The sequence below is a fragment of the Orcinus orca genome, chromosome 13 (genome assembly GCF_937001465.1).
Source record: "Orcinus orca chromosome 13, mOrcOrc1.1, whole genome shotgun sequence".
In the NCBI taxonomy this organism is placed as follows: Eukaryota; Metazoa; Chordata; class Mammalia; order Artiodactyla; family Delphinidae; genus Orcinus; species Orcinus orca.
Window position 1 is genome coordinate 59,384,819 of NC_064571.1, and position 22,187 is coordinate 59,407,005.

Here is a 22,187-nt window from a genome sequence, read left to right on the forward strand (position 1 = left end):
AAATGGAAACAAGATTCACATGCAAGACTTTATACAGATGAGAAATTTGTTTTCCAGCTTAACCTCCCAAGGGTCTGGGATTCATATTTGTAGATATTCTATATTATGGCCAAGATCACTGCTTCTCTTAAATCACTAGAAGTACACAATTACAAACCTGATTTTCCTCAACTCTACCAAAATCCCTGGGTGAACAGCCATACAGCTTTGCTTTTCAGAAAAATAAGTGGGGGGGGCGATAAATATGCCAAACCACTGACTTTTCCTATTATTTTCTTTCTGCCTGATCACAGATCTCTGTTTTCAAAGCCTTCCTTGTCAGTGAAAGTCTAGCTCTATCGCATCTTCAGTGTCTGTTGTCGGGAAGACTGTTAAGGATATACTTGGGCATCCAGATTCTTCTGTGTGTATGGCAGAAAGGACAGCTGAAGTGAAGCCCACATAAAGAGCTGTGCTTTGGTGTTTTCAAGGACTGGGGGCAAGAGAAAATGAAGAGACATCCGATTTTGCTGTTTGCGCTTTGCCTTTGTTTTCTTTTGTGATTTTGGAAAGGTCTGTCACAGAGGTGTGTGTTGGGAAGATGTAATCTTCCTCGGAATCATTGGCAGCTGACGGCTCTTGTGTAGGTGTCTCTGAGAGGGAGGTTCTGAGCAAACACCTTTAAAACGGTCCCTGCTGAACCATATAACACTCTCCAAATAACTGTTTGCTATTCTCTTTTACAAGTCATTGCCTGCCAGAAATCCACGTTTTACCATTTGTTTAACTTGTGTTTCAGGTTTATCAAAAAATCAAAGATAATAATAGCATCTCACCCTTACTATGACACCAGTTTAACTGGATGAGAAGTCATGAAATCAGTCAAGATACTAACTTCATTATATTTTCACTTTCACATCCTCTCCTCCCATTGTGGGGGGAAGAAAGGAAAACGTTGAAAGTGTTTGGATTTTATTTTGTTTTGCTTTCACTGAGCGGGCCAGTTCTGACACCATGTTGCAAACTCAGCAGCTCCTGCATTTTCTTGAGATCTGGTGGAAGAGTCAGCTTGATAAGGTAAAACTAGTGACTTGATAAAGACAAGGCTTTTTTGAGAAGAAGTGAATGAGAGAGAAAACTAATGAAAATCAGATCCATCCAGTAAGAACATTTAATCAGGCAGGACCAACTGGGTATAAGCATAGGTCATCACTGTACTGACAGAAGAGTAGGGCTAATTCTAGGGTTTTCAAGATTCCTGGTGGTGGTTGGGGCCGGGGGTGGGGGGGGGGGTGTCAGAGATGTGGAAGGGCTGATGGGAAGTGTGTCTGCATCTGTTGGACATACACTGTATCAGAGGTCAAGTTCCCCTTGCAGCCAGTGTTTGGATACTTTTAATAGCTGTTCTCTTTTCCTGGGCAGGACTGTACACAGGGGCAATGATGATCCTTTAAAAAACCACTAGTGGGGCATCCCTGGTGGCGCAGTGGTTGGGAGACCGCCTGCCGATGCAGGGGCCGCAGGTTCGTGCCCCGGTCCGGGAGGATACCACGTGTCGCGGAGCGGCTGGGCCCATGAGCCATGGCTGCTGAGCCTGCGCGTCCAGAGCCTGTGCTCCGCGATGGGAGAGGCCACAACAGTGAGAGGCCCGCGTACCGCATAAAAATAATAATAACAAATAAATAAAAATAAAATAAAATAAAATAATAAAATAAAAACCACTAGTGGGACTTCCCTGGTGGCTCAGTGGTTAAGAATCCGCCTGCCAATGCAAGGGACGCGGGTTAAATCCCTGAAGATCCCACATGCCGTGGAGCAACTAAGCCCATGCGTCACAACTACTGAGCCTGCGCTGTGGAGCCCGCGTGCCACAACTACTGAAGCCCGCGTGCCTAGAGCCTGTGCTCCGCGACAAGAGAAGCCACCGTAGTGAGTGGCCCGCACACTGTAATGAAGAGTTGCCCCCACTCACCACAACTAGAGAAAGCCCTCGCGCAGCAACGAAGACCCAACGCAGCCCTAAATAAATAAATAAATTTAAAGAAAAAAAATTTAAAAAGTAAAAACTGCTAGCAATGAATTCCAGCAAGAACAGGGTCTCACCCTTCCTTTAAAAGCTATGGCGTGTTTTCCTTTTCGTACTTGACCAAATCGAGCAGTGAAGTGTGTGAAAATGAGACAGATGCATCTCACCTGGCATTGCAGTTGGGCGAAGGAAGGGCTTTTGAAAGCAGAGTCTTTTAGCTTGCATTTATGATCTTGGATAATAATAATAAGCTAACTGTATGTGCCTGAGTGCAATAATGAATGTACACATGCAGACTTCAAAACTAGACCGCCTTTGCATTTCAGTAAGCATTATACATGCCCTCAATATGATACTCAATATTCTGGCTACTGTAAAGATACAGAAGTCTTTACCCTCTGCTGGGTGTTTAAAGATACTTTATTGGGTAACTGTAACATCCGTTCTTTTTTCTCCCAAATGTTGGTTAGTTTTATTGTGTTGTACCTGGGATGAGAAAGCTGATTAGAGGAGCTTATCCCGGATCAGAAATTATTCCCTACTACAACTCCAGTCTTAAGGCCTTCCAGAAGGTTTTCCTTTAAGATTTAGTTAAGTTTCCCAGCACGCCGCTGAATTAGGTGAGGAAAATAAATGCTGTAGAAGAAGGGAAAAGAAAAAAAACAGGAAAAGTGGCATTTCCCTGCATTTTCTTATTTTGCTGTTAAAAGGAGGAGAGAAGGGGGCAGCTGATGCAGAGCTCTTGTCATAAAGCTGTGCTCTTCTGGTGGAGCTGAATGGAGGAATTAGAAGACAGAGCTAATCCACTGTTATCACACTTTTTAGAAGAATAAACAGACTCCTGTGAATCACCAGTTTTGACTATTTGATTAGGATGAATCCAGGACGGATTTCTTCCACCCAAGATTCAAGTGAAGACAAAGCCTCAAAAGCACCAGGATGAAGAGTCACTTCCTGAGGATCAGGGAACGTTTACCTTTAATAACCATCATTAGCTGATTCCGGCTTATAGATATTACCCTGAAAGCTGCTGGTGAAATAATCGCTGCTCTCTGCTCTACTTCTTTAAGAAAGAAATCCATTTTAGAAGATGGGCCTTTACCTTTCCAGAACTTCCTGCCTCCATATACTTAAAGCTTTCCTTTGTAAGTTGCTGAAAGGGAGCAGAGCCCCCTCCGGCTCTGAAATGAAACTCTTTTTCTGTGGATCTGGCTAGGGCCCCGGGCTGAGCCGAGGAAGGGGGCTCTGTCTTCAGAGCGAACTTCACAAATGCTGGATGGGACTCCACAGGGTCCTGAGACAGAGCCCACAAGCCCTGGTGGGTTTGCCCTGCTGCTCAGCTATTCTCGGCAAGGCCCTGGGTAGGAATGGGTATGGGACATTTCTGCATTACAGTACCTTTCAACTCCGGCACTGAGAATGCTGACCAACACAGATGCTTTTTCTGTTCTCACTGCCTTTTCCAGAAACTGTGTAGAAGGCAAAATAGTTCCCATTCCTCATTCCAGCCATGCCATCCGAGAGCACATTTCCCAGACCCTTTTCCACATGACCACAAAAATGTCTTGGGGATCAGATGCTTTGAAAAGATGAGAAGATTTTCTCCTGCCCTGTCCCTGGGAATGGGGCCATGTTTGCAAAAACCGAAGGGTTCCTCTTGTGAATGAGAGTTTCAGTGAGTGTTTTGGTGAAGAATATATTTCACAGGTGACTCTTGCGAAATCTCACTGTAATTTAGTAATTAATTCTGTCAAACCTACGTGGGAAAGTATAAGCGCAGGACAAAACGGGACATGCAAAGATGGATCGACCTGCTTCTAGGAGGTTGTTGTTCGCCGAGAGAGCCATGCAGGTCCATAAGAATATGCATAATATTCATGCTAACAGAAATATAGATGACATGATGAGGTGCTGTAGATGAGATTAATTCTGTCTGAGATATTACAGTTCCTTTTCTACCCATCTCTGCTTTTGCACAAACCATTCCTCCTGCCTTTCCCTGGCTATCTTTACAGGGCCTTAAAGACATCATTCAGATGTCACCTCTACTAAGGAGCCTTTCCTGATACTGCTGATCTGATTCGTTGCTTCTCCTCGACTTGCTCCTGTATTTCTCTCTATCACAGAGCTAATCACATCTTATTTTAATGGTTTGGTGTTTGACTTCCTGGCTAAAGTGTGAACTCCCGTAGGCAGGGATGAAATGTTCTATTTCAGCATTCCCAGTGTCTGGATGTCACTCTGTTTACAAAGGGAGAGGATGCATAAATCAACGTCAAGTTAATTAAGCATGATGTTGCAACTTTTTGTGCTTATCAGAGTTTCAGGATTGAAACAAATGTGATATTTGTGTTTTTGGACCACTGGCTTTCTTACATCAAGAAAGAGTAGTTATCTAAAAATGGAATCCATATTTCCATCTACTCATGTGAAAAATTCTCTGTGGAGCTTTTCAGAAATGGATTTTTGTTGTTTTTCCATTAGAACAGATGTTTTATCCTGTGACTGTGTATGGTGAAATTAAATTTCAGGACTTTTAAGGAAGAGAAGATAACCTGCTATTTTCTAATGTTTATTTCCTCAGGTTTTATCATCATTAGATTCTTTTATAATAGCTGACATTCATATTTTAGAGTCATATTTTAGTCGGGTTTACAGTGTCAGAGTTCATGTCTGCTTTTGCAATTTACATGGGCCAGAGATAATCCTAAAAAGCTGCAATCAGTATGTAAGAGGCTGGGATTTTCCATTCTTTATTGCCCTTATCTAACTTTTCAATGTGGCACTCACTGCTTTTCATATCTTGCAATTCCAAAATGCTTTCTTCTTACGAAAAAAGAAAGTGGGTCCCATGATTTTAAATACCATATGGTCTATCACATACAGATGCACTTGTATATTAAGGATTTATTTTATCAGAATGGAAAAGAGGCAGGGAAGAGGTTTTTTTAAATCAAACGTTTATATAGTGTTTTCTCTTTGCCTGACATAATTCTAACCGGTCACAAATACGAATGAGCTTAACATTTAAAACAATCCTATGATATTGTTATTACCCCTATCTTATAGATAAGCAAACTCAGGAATAAAATGTTAATGTAGGCAAGTTGAAGAATAAGCAGTCAAAGACTAAATAAACATAGGGGGACAAGGGCTAGAGATCTTCAGGGAAAATTTCAATTTTTCACCCTGGTAATAGATTTTATTTTGTGTGCCAGTGTACTTTAAGTTTATCGGATTTTCAAGGCTGATATATTGACTTCTTCCCTTAAAAGAAGGGCCAGAATAGGGTTTCCAATGCACACTTGGGAAGAGAGGTGTCAGACCCTATCAAACATGGAATCAGATACAGCACTTCCCAAATCATGTTCATGTGCACTAAAAGTTGGTTAATTTACCCTAAAGAGTATCGCCTGGTTCCTTACAACATTAGGAATTGTTCCATTGTGTTTCAGATATCACAGTGCCCCGAATTGATATTATAATAATCCCTTCTTCTTATACTAAAGAAGTTACCAAGCCCCGGTCTTAGTTTAAGTAATTTTTTCCCCTCAGTTTCTGGTACTTGCTTTTTTATTCAGGAGTCATTTTCTGTTTCACCAGCATTTGAAAAAGTTGCCTGTTTTAAAAGCCTGTATTATTGATAAATTGTCCAAGCGCCCTGTGAATGCCTTAATGCCGTGAGGCTACAGTGTAGTATAAGGGAGCCAGGAAATTGCTAGTTGAAGGAAACGCTGTCTAAAATGAGAGTGAAATTAATAGCATTCCCTGGAGGGTCACCTCTTGGACTCTCCGTGATCTTGGGCACAAAGAGACAATAGCTGTAAACTACTCGTAAATAGCTATGGACCACACATTTCAAAATGTCTGCATCAATGGGAAAACAGTTTTGAGTCTTAAAATTACAGGCTTGATTCAGGGTTTGGGCCTTGTAAAATCATCAAGCTGTCATGTCTTAAAAGTCTAAGATCAAATTTAAAATTCCATGGCTCTGGAGTAACCATTAAGATCTAGCGCAACCAATATTTAAGCATCTGGGCTTTGAAGACAAATCAAAAAATGTAGAGGAAATCATTACAAAATAAGAATGGGAAAAAAAGCTATAAAAAGTGAATATTGATTAAATTGTACAAGATTTTTAAGAGCTCAGATGTCAAGTGGGGCGTTCTGTTTTCTGGTACAGGCATTAGTTACAGAATCAGGGCTAGATGTACAGAAATAGAAGAGAGATAAAGGGCCTCCTGGTCGTGAGTCCAGACATCCTATCAGTGTGTACCTTGTAAGAAAAAAATGAAAGAGAGATCAAAGTGCCCTTAATCTCCAGATCTCACTCTCTAACACTTAAGTATATTGTTTTGTCCACATTTCACATTAGGTACCATTTTTTTGCATGTATGAGTGAATAATACACAATGTCACTCTAATTTCCCCATGTCATCACTTTGTGATACCTTTATTTTCAGAGATCCAAGTGAATCAATTATAGAGTTAATGCCTCCTATAAAATAACCATTGCATATTTTAAAAAGAAACCAGTGATGTTATAAACAAGTTATAAAAACCAAGAGTTTGTTAAATCACCTCAGGAAACACTGAGATACCTGCAGATCGCCTGGTCAAATTCTAGCTTCATCATGTAGACAGGTAAGTTACTTTGCCTTTCTGTGCCTTCCTTGGTTTCCCTGTCTGTACAATGGGGATAATAGCATAGCTACCTTATGAAATTGGTATTAGGATTAAATATGTTAATAAATATAATGATGATATGTATTTAGGACAATGCCCAGCACATAGCAAGCAACTATATACCTATTTATTGTTGTTCTTATTCTTTGTTTTTTAAATTTATTTTTGCAGTCAAATAATAAATATTGTTGACTTTATAACAGCTAATGTTTGTCGGGTGTTTACAATATTTCAGACACTGTGCTAAACACTTTGCAATGATTATGTCATTTAATTTTTATGACAACCTTCTGAGGTGGCTACTATTACTACCCCTATTTTAAAGATGAGAAAACTGAGGCACAAACAGTGTAAGTAACTTGTCAGAGTAATAAAGCAGCGAGTGGTAGAACCAGAATATGTCAGTTATTGTTACTATCAGCATAAACCATATATATTTTTGTTATGTTAACTTCCTCTTCCTTTATCCTTGCTCATTATACTGTGATGTTCATGTAGCAGGATTTGGTCATTGGTTTTTAATTTACCTGTGACATTATTTTTAGTTGAATAATTCTGCTAGGTAGCATCTCATTGTCCTATTCAGACTTTTCTAACCTACATCATTTAACTGAAAGTAACCTTTCTAAGCTGAACCACCACAAAAAGTGGTTTTCCCCATAATTCCCAATGTGGATTGGACATTGCCAATGTCCAGAATAAATCCTCCGATGTGAATCGTTTCAACCCTGAGGAAGCCTAGTATAGGTGTCAACAAAGCAGAGGAATAAAAAATTCTTCCGATCTGGAATAACGATGTCCAATAAAAACGATGGCCTCTTTAAAGTGCATTTGGAAGGATTAAAGAAGTAGTAGTTTCCTGGAATTATCAACACGCTGAATAAGACAAAGGAAGAAAAGTACTGTCCTTCACTGCACCCCCTTCCTGATATTTTATATCATCCACTTTGCTGGCCTTGATATGATTAGAAATCACTAGATTCCTTTGATAGCTGAGAGTCTCTGTCCTTTAAAACCATAGTCCATGAAGAAAGAATGAGCTGGGCACCTTGCTTTTGCTGGCTAGAGAATAATACATACAAATAGACATTCTCTGAAATGAGGAAAACACATCAAATCTGTTTAAGGCTCTTTTGTTTTCAGCCATTGTTCTCATTAAGCCTCAGAGATTCAATGGAAACATAATCTCAGGGCTTATTTCCTCAGTCTTTGCCACACACTGAAACAATTTAACCAACTTTTTTTATAAAGGCATCCATTTAAGGAACATACAGTCACAAAGAGAGGCAGTGAGTCTGATGACCTCTGCTTTCTCTAACAGGTGGGGGACAGAAAGGGAAGGGAAAGCAGCTCTTCATCAGCTCCAAAACTCAGACTTTCCAAACAGTTCCCTAATTTGCCAATATAAAGGCATCAAACTGGCAATACTCAGACCAGAAGATTTCCTGTGTTGGATTTTTACAGCTCGCCATATAGATCTGTTCACAAGTTAGAGTGTAAACATCTTGGGCTCAGTCAGCTCTCAGGACAGATTACAAGAGCTGTGGCAGTTACTTGTAGTGATGTGGATGGACCTAGCGTCTGTCGTACATAGTGAAGTAAGTCAGAAAGAGAAAAACAAATACCGTATGCTAACACATATATATGGAATCTAAAAAATAAAAAAAAAAGGTCATGAAGAACCTAGGGGCAGGACAGGAATAAACACGCAGACGTAGAGAATGGACTTGAGGACATGGGGAGGGGGAAGGGTAAGCTGGGACGAAGTGAGAGAGTGGCATGGACATATATACACTACCAAATATAAAATAGATAGCTAGTGGGAAGCAGCCGCATAGCACAGGGAGATCAGCTCGGTGCTTTGTGACCACCTACAGCGGTGGGATAGGGAGGGTGGGAGGGAGACGCAAGAGGGAAGAGATATGAGGATATATGTATATGTATAGCTGATTCACTTTGTTATACAGCAGAAACTAATACACCATTGTAAAGCAATTATACTCCAATAAAGATGTTAAAAAAAAAAGAGCCAGGGCATGAAACTTTCAGAGTCCACTTGTACTGCGGTGTGTATATAGAGGTCCCCCCCACACCCCTTGAATGAGGTCACCATCCTGCAGAGAGAAGTTACTGAGTCCCTCCCTGCACCACCTTGCCCCCAGCACCTCCCAGGCTGACCTCCCAGCAGAGCCTTGCAAATCAATGGACAGGCCCAAGGCCCTGCCTTATTAGAGTATTTCTGAGTTTACGAAGCACCTTGCACATAATTATCCCATGTGACCTCCCACCTTTGAGGTAGACAGGGCTAGAATCCTTATCTTCATTTTAAAGCCAGGGGAAACCAGGCAACAGAGGACCATGGCTTACTCAAGCTTATGTAAGGGCCAAGTAAAAGAGAAAGGCCTCAGACGTGGGCCTTCTGGCTTTAAGTCCAATTCTCCTTCCAGACAACCTGCTACTGTGGATGAAAGCGGGTTCCACCGCAAGCCACAGAGAGTACGTTGCTTTTGCAGATTAACCTTAATTTTCTCCATAGGTAGAGTGGTTCATTTGCAAAAACTAGTACACTTGTTCAAGGTTCGAGTGACATTTGTATCCAAGCTAACTCTGGATCCTTCACATAAGACAATTTCCTCCTTTGTTCAGATAGAATTGATTTGAGTCTCATGGGCCCTCTGTCCTGTAGGTGCCTTGTGGTGAGAATTAGTGACTTAACTGTGATGCTGTATACAGATTCTTCAGTCTTCTCTCTATACCACTATTGCTTGCTCCAGGATAACAAAAACTATAATACAATAGTTTCGATTCAATTTCAAAGTGTTTTAATTGTAAAACGCAAGTATGTACTCCTTATTCCATTCATTTAAAATAAGGGGGAATTGGAAAATTTAACCATTTTTCAAATATTTTGGTTCTAATTCGATTAATCTTAAAATCTTATATTAAATAAAAATGCTTAACTCTGATGCACTTTTGCATTAGAGAAAGGAATTAATTCATGTATTTGTAGTCTACTTACTTCTTGTGGAAAATAGGCACTTTGTGCCATTATAATTTCATATTTCTACATGACCTCAATTTAATATAAGGGAAGAACCAACCACAGCTTCAACCCTTGTCCATTTACAGAACCTTCTGGGAGCCAGTCTCCATTTGTAACAACCAGATTCTAAGAAGCACTTTGAGTTTTATAAGCATTTGTTCTTTTCTCTGGGGATATATAACTTTTAGTCATTTATAATGATTTAGGTGGCCATAGAGCATTTTGATTTACTGTCAGCAATGAAATTAGCTTTCCAATGAAAAAAGCAAGAATTTCTATATCTGGATTTCCTACGGCACAAATAGAAGCTGTTGGTATGCACGTATCATTACCTAATCTTTTGCAAAGTTTCTATTCCTGAGCATTGATGTCAAATGATCAAGAGAGTTTCACATCTCTGGTTCATGTACCCCCACATAGAGTCGAATGGTCTCTCCGCCAGTCTCATTTTCAGGACTTCCCCACTCCCTGACTTTTGACCTGGCTGTGGTTGAAAAGTCTTGGGACACAATTTCCATTGCCCTTTGGTATTGGGCTGGACAGCCAAGCTTTGCTGTTACTAGTTTATTTTTAATCCTAGAAATTATGTGTTTATTTCCACAATGAGCAAATGTGGATAAATCAATACACAGAGGCAGAGCTAGCAACATGGTAAGATGTGGTGCCCCAGGTTTCCTTAGTTGAAGACAATTATGTGAATGTCACCCCAGGAGGCAAACAGCTGGGAAAGCTTCAGCGCCCTGTGCATTTCATTCAGAAGGACTAATCCACATCTCCCTGTGGCCCTCTGACCCCCAACTAGTCAGAGAAGGAAATGAGCAACTGGGACTAAATGACCTAAAAGCAGCGATGTGATGCTTTCTTTCTATGGGGGCGGAGAGCTAAAGGGCAGGGCCGTCAGGGAAGTGCACAGCCCCCTGCCTGCATACCAACACCCTGCAGTCCTGGGAGTCCCAGAGCCCCCCAGAGAAGTAGGACTACCTCATCGTGCTCTGGCCAAGAGAGGTGACTGACAGCCCAACCGAGCTAAAATGGAGAGAGGAACATGGCATATTAACTGTTTCTTCTTCCTTCTCCTCTTTGCTGGGCAAGTGCCCTTGTGAATCACTTGTCAGGAATTTCACCCCGTCCTGAGGCATTAAACCAGAGAGAGGAAAAGTTCAGACTGACCTATAAATGCTGTGGTATCATTTAACAACCTTATTTAGTGAATTACTGATTACTGGACCTCGCTTTCAAAGTATAGAGTTATGCTTAGACCGTATTAGCCCTTATTAGAGTGAATAAATGACATCTAATTTTGGACACCCTATAGAGTACTTCGGGGCTTTCCATATGGCTTATACTTTAAATAAAATTTCTGACATCAAGCTTTTTCCGCACAAATCGGTGAGCAGTACCAGGATTTGTACACCTTATGGAGCTTCTTCTTGGCTTATCCATTCCCAGGAAGTATCTCTTTATACTTCCTGATTACTAAGAGTATTTAAAGTGTGTGCATCTTCTCACAGAGAGCCCAAACTAACTGCACCACGCATCTTGTAGTACAGGCGGGGCATGTGTCAGTGCTCTATCTGATTTGCCATAGGCTGTGGTAGCAGAGTGAGCTCAAAGGTGAAATTAGCTCAGGCTAATTTAGAAACATTTGTTTAGCATATGTTCTCTAAGTAAAACATGGAATTGCAAGCACAATGGTGAACAAGAAGTGGAACATGTTAAAATGGCATTGCCTGGTATACCGCCACCTAGGCTGGGCTGGGAATTCGGATTGCATGCCTATTCTAATTTGGCCGGGGGGTCAGCTAGTGTGACCTCTAGACCCATGTGGCAAGGTCTGCAGGGACCTCACCCAGTCCATATGGCACAATCTCTGCATTGTTGGTGCTGGGACCATGTCTCCTGACTCCCCCATTACCGAAACCCTTTGATTATTTTAGGGAGCTTCTGTTATTACGTGAAGATGCTTTCATCTTTGCAGATGAATTCGGATGAGAAAAAGAAGAGGTGTGTAGGATTAGAGGCGGGAATCTTCGTAGAAACTTCCTACCCCTTATCTGCTTCTCATCATGGCCACCAGCAAAAGAAACCTCCCAAACGTGATGTTCTTATTTCAGGGAGAGGGACCTATTATGGATCTAGGTTAGGTGCTCAATAAATATAAGTTGACTGAATGAGAACAGGGGAGAGCCATGAGAGGGAAATGGGAATTAAAAAGTAAACTTTGGGCATCAGTAAAAGTTGACTCTGGATAGGAAAACCAATCAATCAGTGGGACACTTGAGGGAAAAGGGCAGACTGTATGCCTTTTTCACTGCTGTATCTCAGTGTCTTTTACATATTGGTGCTCGACAAATACGTGTTGAATTAAATCTTTATGTAATACACAGATATTTAATGTGTAAGGCACTGTTCTTGGCTCATTGGGAATCCCCTGCCCTCAGGTAACTTCTGCATTCTAGTGGCAGAAACAAATAATCAACAAAGAAATACAATGTCAAGCAGTGATAAGGAACTTGAAAAATAAATATATACATCAGCTAGGGAGATAGAGAGTGAAGGAAGGGCTTGGTGTTTTAATGAGGTTGGTCAGAGAAGTTCTCTGAGGAGATGATGTCTCATCTGGTTCAGGAAAGAGAGGAGGGAACACATCATGCAAAGATCTGGAGTCAACATTCCAGGTGCAGCAGAGGCCTAGGAGAGAGCTGGCCTGGGGAGATTGAGGAACAGCAGAGAGGCAGTGTTGCTGGAGCCCAGTGACCAGGGGAAGGAGGGTGAGAGCAGATCAAAGAAGAGTCCTGGGCCAGGCCAGGTAGGGTTCTGTCAGCCATGGTGAGGGGCTTGGGAGGCTTGTTCTAAGTGTAAGAGAAAGACATTAAAGGGTTTTGAACGTGGGAGTGGCATAATATGACTGTGTTTTTAAAAATTACTCTGATTGCTACATGGAGAATTAGCCTGGGGCAGGGCAGGTTTGGACGTAGGACTCTAGGGGACCAGTGAGGAACGATGAGTATATAATCCAGGTGAGAGGGGATGGGCCAGAACGGTGGTGGTAGCAGTGAGGGTGATAAAGAAAAGGGGATCTTTAGAAAACCAGCCTGGCGGTCCAGTGGTTAGGACTCTGTGCTTTCCCTGCCGAGGGTGCGGGTTCGGTCCCTGGTCGGGGAACTAAGATCCTGCGCAGCCGGAAAAAAAAAACAAACCAAGAAGAAAAGAAAAGTAAACCAGCCTGAACTACTTAAAAGGTCCTGGAAAGATAGCACCAACCTGAAGGCCCATAAAGATAGCCTCCTCCTAGCTTCCTATCTGGGCTCCTTCAAACCTCTGAGAACCTCCCTCTTCACCACCTCTTACCCTGTGTGGTCGGCAGAATAATGCCCAACACACACACACACACACACACACACACACACACACACACACACACACAAAGATGTCCATGTCCCAATTCTCAGAACCTTTGAATATGTTACCTTACTTGGCAAAGTGGATTTGGAAGATGTGATTAAGTTAAGGACCTTGAGATGGGAAAATAATCCTAGATTTCCCAGTGGGTGGCTTCTTAAAAGCAGAGAACCTTTGCTGTCTGGAATCAGAGGCAGATGTAACTATGGAAGAATAGTCAGAGAGATACGACATTGCTGGGTTTGAAGATAGAGGAAGGGGCTGTGAGCCAGGGAATGTGGGTGGACACTAGAAGGTGGAGAAGGCAACAGAACAGATTCTCCCTTACCGGCTTCGGAAAGGAACACAGCCCTGTGGACACTGACATAGGACTTCTGATCTACTGAACTATAAGAGCCCAGGACCCACTGGCCCTCCTGGCCCTTGTAATCAATAGCTTCCTGCTCCGAGACTTGACAGAGCTCAAGTTCATATCGAGACTGAGCTCAATAAATCCTCTTCTTGCTTTAAACTTCTTCACACAGTTCTATAGCATCTCTCCTATAATAGAAATAGTCAGTAATAGAATTGAGTTCTCAAAGGCTTGTGAAGCCTGCCTGACTCTCTTCCTGGTCATAGACCCATCATCATCGTGGTTTTCCCAGGAACTTGAGTGTCTGTAAGTTTCGTGGACAACCTGACTTCATATTTGGAGCTCTCATGCTCTCTAAATTGTGTTTCTTAATCTCATGCTTCTCCTTAAGCAGCAAGCGAGGTTATTTTGGAGTAGAAATGTGTTATTTGGAGAGGTTAATAGTTTGTAACAAGTTTATTCCATACTTTTATCTTTAGGGGATGATTTGCTTTTGTTTTCTTGCTATTGAAACTCTTTTTCCTTAAAGTTTGCCCTCTCTCTGACCTTCCTTGGCTCTGGGACTGTCACCCACTGAGGGAGGCAGGAGAGCAGGAACCCTCTCAGGACTTTGGAGTTTGTTGATACAATGGAATAGTTTGCAGAAAGTAGCTTACCAACTGTGACCTATTTTTTGCCCTTATACATGTGCATAGGAATCCAGATGGTTTGATTAAATATAGCCTCTCCTGGTTCTAAAGGGAACACTTTTCAGCATGGAGTATAGAGAATTAGCCACATGATTCCCATTAACATTAATGGGGGCTACCAAGGCATTCCCTGTATTCTGAATTGCAAATGCAACCCTAATGTTTGCTAAAGGGGTGGTTCTATTTATAGACCATCTGGCTGCTAGTATTGTGCAAATGCATGAAAAATTTCTTGCCCCAAGAATGTGCGTTTAGAGGCAGATGGACATAGTACAGCACTTCTCAAACTTTAGGTTGTATTAAAGACTATTTACTGAGTTGCAAAAATGGAGATTCCAGATTCCTGGGCCCATTTTTCAGGAATTCCACCTTAGTGAGTCTGGGACAGAGCCCAGGAACCTTCATCTTTAGTACCTACACCATATGCACCATGGCCTGGAGTTTGGAGAAAGTCATTTCTCTCTCCTAATTTTTTTTAGTTGAAGTATAGTTAATTTACAATGTTATGTTAGTTTCTGGTGTACAGCAAAGTGATTCAGTTATACACATATATATAAATTCTTTTTCATATTCTTTTCCATTATAGGTTATTACAAGATATTGAATATAGTTCCCTGTGCTATACATAGGACCTTGTTGTTTATCTATTTAATATATAGTAGTTTGTATCTGCTAACTCCAAACTCCTAACTTATCTTTCCTGCACCCCCTTTCCCCTTTGGTAACCATAAGTTTGTTTTCTATGTCTGTGAGTCTGTTTCTGTTTTGTAAATAAGTTCATTTGTATCATATTTTAGATCCACATATAAGTGATACTATATGATATCTCCTAACTTTTGATTACTCATTTGATTATAAGACTGGTAATGTCAGCATGATGAGTTCATTTTCAGGATTCAATGTGATAAAGTATGTGAAACAACAATTCCCTAATTTCGTTTTCCTTCTCCCTCCCATCCCATTGACCAAGAGATAAGCACTCAGTGGGAAAGTGTCATTCACGAGTCTCCTCCTGCCATCCTGCTGACTGGTCCCAGGACACTCATAGGAAACTATGTGGGAAGGGCCCTGATTGTCACAGAGGAGGGAATCGCTGCAGCACAGTCCCCTGTGTGCTGGACACATGCCTGAAACTCACTGAAGCTGTTTCTTCTCCTATAATATGAGAAAAATAATATCTACTTTTCGAGCTGTTATGAGAATTCAAAATATGATTAGTGAAATGCCTAGCACCACTACCCCATAGTAGGTGCTTAATAAACGACAGATTCTATCATTTTTTCTCATTCATTCAATAAAAAGTTGCTGAATACCTTCTGCACGCCAGGTACTACAATGGCGGCTGGGACAGACAGTCAAGGTACATGTCTCCCACTTTCACAGCACTTACAACTGAGAGGGGCCAAGCAGACAATTACAATACAGTGTGTTGAGAACTTAGTGTCTTCCTCTGGATTGGTGTTTCTTAGAAACAACTATAGGACTCAAGAAGAAGAAAAGTACACAGAATAGTGGCATGGTAGGAAAATGTTAATGAAAAAAATGGTCATTTGTCTGTGTTACAAGCCCACTTACTAAGTAAATGTTATTAAGTTTCTGGGATAGCAGTCCATATATTCTTCCTGCCTCCATCCCTTTACTTCTGTCACTTACAAATGATAAGGATTATGGCTGAAGTTATCTGGAGACATAAGACTCATCTAAGTGACTTAAGCAAATGCAGTCTTTCTCCTGCAAGGGAAGGATCCAGGATCTTGTTAATACATCAGCAAAGCCCTTACTCGTTTGTTTTCTTGTCTTATATTCCAGTTAATAAGTGTAAGTGTTTCAATATTTGATGGTCGTAGAAGAATCCTCTTTTTTTTTTATTCTATTTTAGATAGTTTTGCCCACATTTTTACCCGGCAAACCTAATGAACTGGGCTTCCCAAAGTTTGCTAATGAATGATGAATCCGATACACAAAACAAACTAAAAACAGGAAGGAAAGCCCTCAGCCTCTGCCCTTAATAAATAACTTGTATTGACAGGATGTTTTATCCTTAGTCATACCAGTTCAAGCCATTGACTGATGAGCTAGCATGCTTTTAAACCATCCAAGTTAGTGAGAGCGAAGCAGAGTACTGATTTCATTCACAACCCACTGGAGGGATATGGCCATACTTAATGATGCAGGAAATGGTGATCTATAGGCACCAACCTGCAGCTTAACCAACATCATTAGCCCAATGAGGAGAGAGTGTGCAGTGAACTGTGGAGACAGATGTGGTACCAAATGTACACACATCCATGAATGGTCTGCAATATGGAGCTGGTAATTGACCAAGCTGAGTTCTCCTAACTCTTCCCTTGGGAAATTTTGTCCTAGACAATGGTAGAAGATAAAATGGCAGGTACCCTTCTCCACAGCCTTCTAACTTTTCTAGTGTCGAGAAGCAATGGGCAAACTTCTTTCCACTGGTCTCAGAGTAGTTCCTAATCTCCCTCCATGCTATTCAGGGTCTTTACCCCAAACCTAAAGATCACCAGGTGCAAAGGACATACTCAGTAGCCCCTTATTATCAAATTACTGTGAGCCCTGAGCTAGAGGAGTTTTAGGGTTGATATGGTTGATGAGAAAAATGTGAACCTTGTCCTAGGTAGAGGTGGTCCTCAGGGACTAATAGACTGAGTAATAGTAATATTGGGTTCAGGCTGGCAAGCTGAAGAGTAGGTAGCCTGGAAATATAGTTGTTCTGCAGTTTTGAAAGAAAGAAATACCTGCATGTCGTGGCCCAGAAGAGGCATACTTGTAGCAATTTTTTCAAATGCACACATTTCAAATGAAGTTGAAATAAGCTTCATGCACCAAATTCTAGAAACTTTCTGAATTCAGTCTTCTGGAGGAGCAAAACCCATAGGAATTCTAAACTCTTTATCCTCTCATTGTTAAAGTTAGTGGTAATATGATTTGATACAAGAATGACTCTTCTTGGGAAGCTGTTTTGGGCTGCTTATGTTAAATACGTTAAACCAGATAGATGGGAAGATTTGGCCTTGAAAATTTTTCAGAATGATTATTTCAGTGCATGCTGAGATCTTTGGTTTTTAGTAGATTTTTTTTCTCTTTGCCTGGGACTTCCCTCAGTTAATAATTTAATGCTATAGAAATGCTATGCTCTCAAAGCTTGTTTCCAGTGATATATGAGGGGAGGCATACTGTAAATAAAAATTAATCATTTTTCAACATCTAAGTGGCAGCTGAGTGCCACAGGGAGAATGAGTTACTGCCTTCGGTCCTAAAGAACATAACATAAATCATTTAAAAATTGATTTTGTAGCTACCAAGTTGCAGGATTTTGATAAGGGCCTCCCTTCATCCCATGTAATCTTCAGGTCATGAACCTATGGGAGATAAAGTGTTCTGCAAAAATAATAGAGCTTTTCAACCAGTTTTATTATCTGCCTACCTCTCTCCAACTTTTCAGTTACCTTCCATTAACCTTTGCTCAGAGAATTTTCTTTCTATGTCCATAGAAAAAAATTAATTTTATTCCAAGTCAAGGATAAGAGCAACAGGAGAGTCAGTTTTCTCCTGAAGACCTTACATCTACTGGGTGTTTTATTTCTAAGAAGCAGTGAGGATATCTGTAAGCCGTGGCTCACGGGCCTAGGCGCTCTGCGGCATGCGGGATCTTCCCGGACCGGGGCACGAACCTGTGTCCCCTGCATCGGCAGGCGGACTCTCAACCACTGCGCCACCAGGGAAGCCCTGCACTGTATTATTTTATTTTGTATTCACAACAACCTTGTAACCTAGGCATTGTTACCACCCTACAGGTGAAACTGATGCTTAGAAAGGTTAAGGAACTTTCTCATGAATCAACCAGAAAATAGTAACGCCATGACTTAAATTATCCTTGTCAACCAACTCCCCGGCCTATGCTTTGAGCCTGCTCTTAGGTTGTTCAAACTTCAGATCATTCGTTGAAGGGATATTCACGTGGTAGAACCACTTTGGATTTGGCATTACCATATCATGAAGCCATTTCAGTGCTTAAACATCTTACCTTCTTGGGAATTATAGGAAGGCCATTTGCTAAGAACAATGTCACTGCATGATCCCTGGGCACCTCTTTCCCCACTTCATTCTGTGCTTCTAGATTCACCTCACCCCACCTTAGTTGGTGAGCGAGGTGACAGGAAAACTAAATATGAACAAAATTTTAGCTAGCCTCTCTGGTCTCTTATTATTTGTTTAGAGCAGTTTGGCCTAAAACTGCTACTTTGGCCTCTATGCCCACCAGTTCAATCACAGATGCATCACTACAGTGAAAGCGCCATGAGCAGCCCATCTGCCGTATTCACCATGAATCTAGAACCATTCCTGGCACAGTGTAGGGGCTCAGAAAATAGTTCTTGAATGAACAAATGGAGGCTATTATATTTTTCTTTAAAATAAGACAGTTTTTCTATTTACAGCTTAAAATGGTTTATAAACCAGTTACACCAAAATGGTCTAGGACATAATAGAATTATACTCATTTGATATCAAAGTCAGATATTACTGGAATTCCCAACAGATCAAAGACCACCTTTACCAGGTAATCTCCATTCCACCACTGGCTTTGGTCATTGTCAAGCCTCAAGGAAATCCTTGCCAACTTCTCACTTGGAGAAGAATGCGAACCATTGGTTTAAAGAAGACAAAGTATTTATTTGTCCTTTCTTGCTGTGTGCCAAGAACTATAGTAACCTGTATTCATGGAGCTTACAATTTATTTGTGGAGAAAGCACTAAACAGACACTACTAAACTCTGATAAGAGTCATAAAGGACTGTTCTCTTATCTATCCCAAAACTTCCCTTGGTATCAATGGTATCCCTTCCCCATCATCATTTTCTCTTCATCTTAGGCAGGAAGACATGAGAGGAAAATGTTCGTACTTATTGAAAAACCCAGTGCAAAGACTGAGCTGGATTACTATGCAATGCTCACTCCCACATTTTCCTCTTTAAATAATTCATTCACATGAATTTATTCATGCACGTAAATGAAGGCATAGTATCTTGTCATCCAGGATAGCATGGGATCTTCCTCAAATGGCTGATGTAAAAGCTGCCTCGTATTCAGGGTCTACCAGACCTCCCATCCCAAACTAGCATTGCCTACATCTCTGAGAGCAGGAAATCAAGTCCACCAAGTGGGACCTTGGGATTAAAGTCACCCAAAACACTCTCAAACTTTTATCACATTTTGTTTGAGCACTTCAACCCCAGTAGAACTCCAGTGAAATACCAATAGATCAGTTTCTAATACACTCTGTTAGATTGGTACCCCTGCTTAGTACCAAGGAGAAACCTTTTCAGCCAAAGGGGAAAAATAACCAATAAATAGAATCTGAAGGGAGCTGAAAAATTATCGCCTCTGCAAGCACAGACTGTTAGTGCACGTGCAGAATACTGATAGCTTGGGCTTCCCCTGTTTCCTAAAGAAGAGAAGCTCCACAGAGATTTTTGGGTAATTGCTCTTGACACATGCAGTGAGCACATCCCAGACTGGCCTTCCAGTCAGTGTGACAGAAGAACCCACCATTTTACGGCAAAAGGTCCTCATAGTCAAGATTTCCCAAAGTACAGCAAGGGCCATTTTGACCTGTCTCTGTTGTAATCGTTATATATTCTACATATTTAGATGGTAAAGGAAAGTTTATAAGAGTCCTTCATCTCTCTTCCTTCCTGTCTCTTCCACAAACTGTATTCCCAGCTGTGGCTACATTAAGATATCCACCACCACCCCTTTTTATTTTGTGGATGGAAACAAGATGAAAAGTTCTTGAAAAAACTTTGATTTCTGAAATGTTTGCCACACACTCTCAGGTCTGACTATGAGGGAGAGAAAACGGTATGACTCTCTTTCTTGCCTGCACAGATCCAGATGTGTAAAATGAGCCACTGTGTTTCAGAGATTGTGCTCACATGTGGGAAATTTAAAAAAAAACAAAAACCTCTTATCTCAGAAATGAAAATGGGGTTAAAAGGATCCCAAAGTTATCATTTCAACGTCTGTTTTACTGGACGTGTGAATTCCTATTACCTTACCTCTCGTGACTGTTGGTATAATTGATATAAATCTGACTGTCCCTGAATTTAGTCAGTCATCAACTTTGGCAAGAGAGAAGAATTCTAAAAGGAAGTTCATTTATTTTGGTTTTTACAGCTAATGCTTTTGTTTTTTATCAGCCTAGGTCTATGAAAGTAGGTTGGAAGCTCATGGGACAGAAGTGTTAAAAATTGATTTGGTGAGGTTGGTTAAGAAGCTGTTCTTTACCTTCAAAGTTGACACCATGGACTTGCCTTCCGCAGGCTGTAGACCTTTGAGTTGTTCATTCTGTAGCTGAGGTGGGTTTTCAGTGAGCTCTGTACATCCCTTACCTGATCCTCCTTTATGGTTTGCCTTTGAGAAATAACTTTCAGAGTTAGATGAGCAGGTGGTGGGGATAATTCACATTTGTATATAAAGAAGAATGAGAGAGAGAAAGAGAATCAAACCTTTGTTCACTTTCTTGAGCTAAGGAAATGAGTCATTGTTGATGTATAAATGGTTCATTGGATTTCAGTAAATTAAAGTGTTCAAATATAAGATGGGAATACCCTGGTTTAAATTAGTCCATTGAGTTCTCTATCAGCTTTCTTAGGTATGAGACATGAGACATTTTGGTGGGAAATACGGTTGGAAAAGGTCCTAAGTGCCATCCAATTGGGATTAATCTAGTGTAAGAGGGTCCCTTGGCAGCCACCAATCATCATGGAGGTAGTGAATGCTGTGTGAAAAAATTAATGAAAGAAGATACATGGGCAAGAGGAAATTAGAGCTCATTTACTCTGTGTGCTAACCTACATGATTTGCCATATTTCGAGTAAAATGACTATTGGCTGTTTCTAAAAATTGAAATCTGCCTGAATAAAATGAAGATCCAATGATACTCCATGACTGTCCAAACTCTAACAAAAGAGGATCACGAGAAGAAAAGGTACTCTTGTGGGTGTAAAGATAGAAAAAAAAAAAAGGTGAAAAAAGAAGTGGGAACGAATTCTTCCAATACAGTGGAAAGAAATGGCTATTCAAGCAAGGCATTATTTAGAGCAGGCGCTCCCAACCCCCGGGCCACGGACCAGTAGCGGTCCATAGCCTGTTAGGAACCGGGCTGCACAGCAGGAGGTGAGCAGCAGGGCCAGGGAGCGAAGCTTCATCTGTATTTACAGCCGCTCCCCATCACTTGCCTTACTGCCTCCTGTCAGATCAGGGGCGGCTTTAGATTCTCATAGGAGTGCAGACACCCTACAGTGAACTGCGCATGCCAGGGATCTAGGTTGCACGCTCCTCATGAGAATCTAATGCCTGATGATCTGAGGTGGTGATGCTAGTGCTGGGGAGCGGCTGCAAATACAGATTGTCATTAGCAGAGAGGTTGAACTGCACAGAGACCATAATAAATCAGTTGCTTGCAGATTCATGTCAAAACCCTGTCAGTAAGTGGCAAGTGAAAACAGGTCAGGGCTCCCACTGACTCTGCGTTATGATGAGTTGTATAATTATTTCATTGCATATTATTACAATGTAATAGTTATAGAAATAAAGTGCACAATAAAGGTAATGCGCTTAAATCATCTCAAAACCATCCCTCCCCCAACCCCAGTCCATGGAAAAATTGCCTTCCACGAAACCAGTCCCTGGTGCCAAAAAGGTAGGGGACTGCTGATTTAAAGGGTAAGGCAATATTTAGAAGATAGGGACTCTCCCTGTTAAGTGGATCTTAATGTTGAGGAAGGAGTGGGACGGGCTGTTGAAGACAGTGGAGATCTAAGTCTTAGGTCTTTTAGCAGCCACATGTTTGTGATGGGAGGGCTTCTCATCCCCATTCTTGGAAGCATTCCAGTTTAGAATAGCCACAAGAAATCTCATAGACGAGGTTTCCCTCATAAGCTGAAAAGGTAGATTAAATGACCTCTAGGGCCCATTTCAACGCTTA

The 22,187-nt window shown here is 41.2% G+C and overlaps 1 protein-coding gene across 11 annotated transcripts in view; it reads left to right on the forward strand.

Moving 5' to 3' along the window:
- SLC8A1 (solute carrier family 8 member A1) overlaps positions 1–22,187 on the forward strand; it is a 345,969-nt gene that overhangs the window by 166,036 nt on the left and 157,746 nt on the right. The window contains exon 1 of one of the 11 annotated variants that reach the window (XM_049695819.1): positions 8,694–12,543. The exons of 9 other annotated variants lie outside the window; for them this stretch is intronic. The gene's annotated coding sequence lies outside the window, so the exon portion shown is untranslated. Of the gene's footprint in view, positions 1–8,693; positions 12,544–22,187 lie in introns of those variants that run through there. One more of the 11 variants, XM_033419210.2, reaches the window with a different exon arrangement.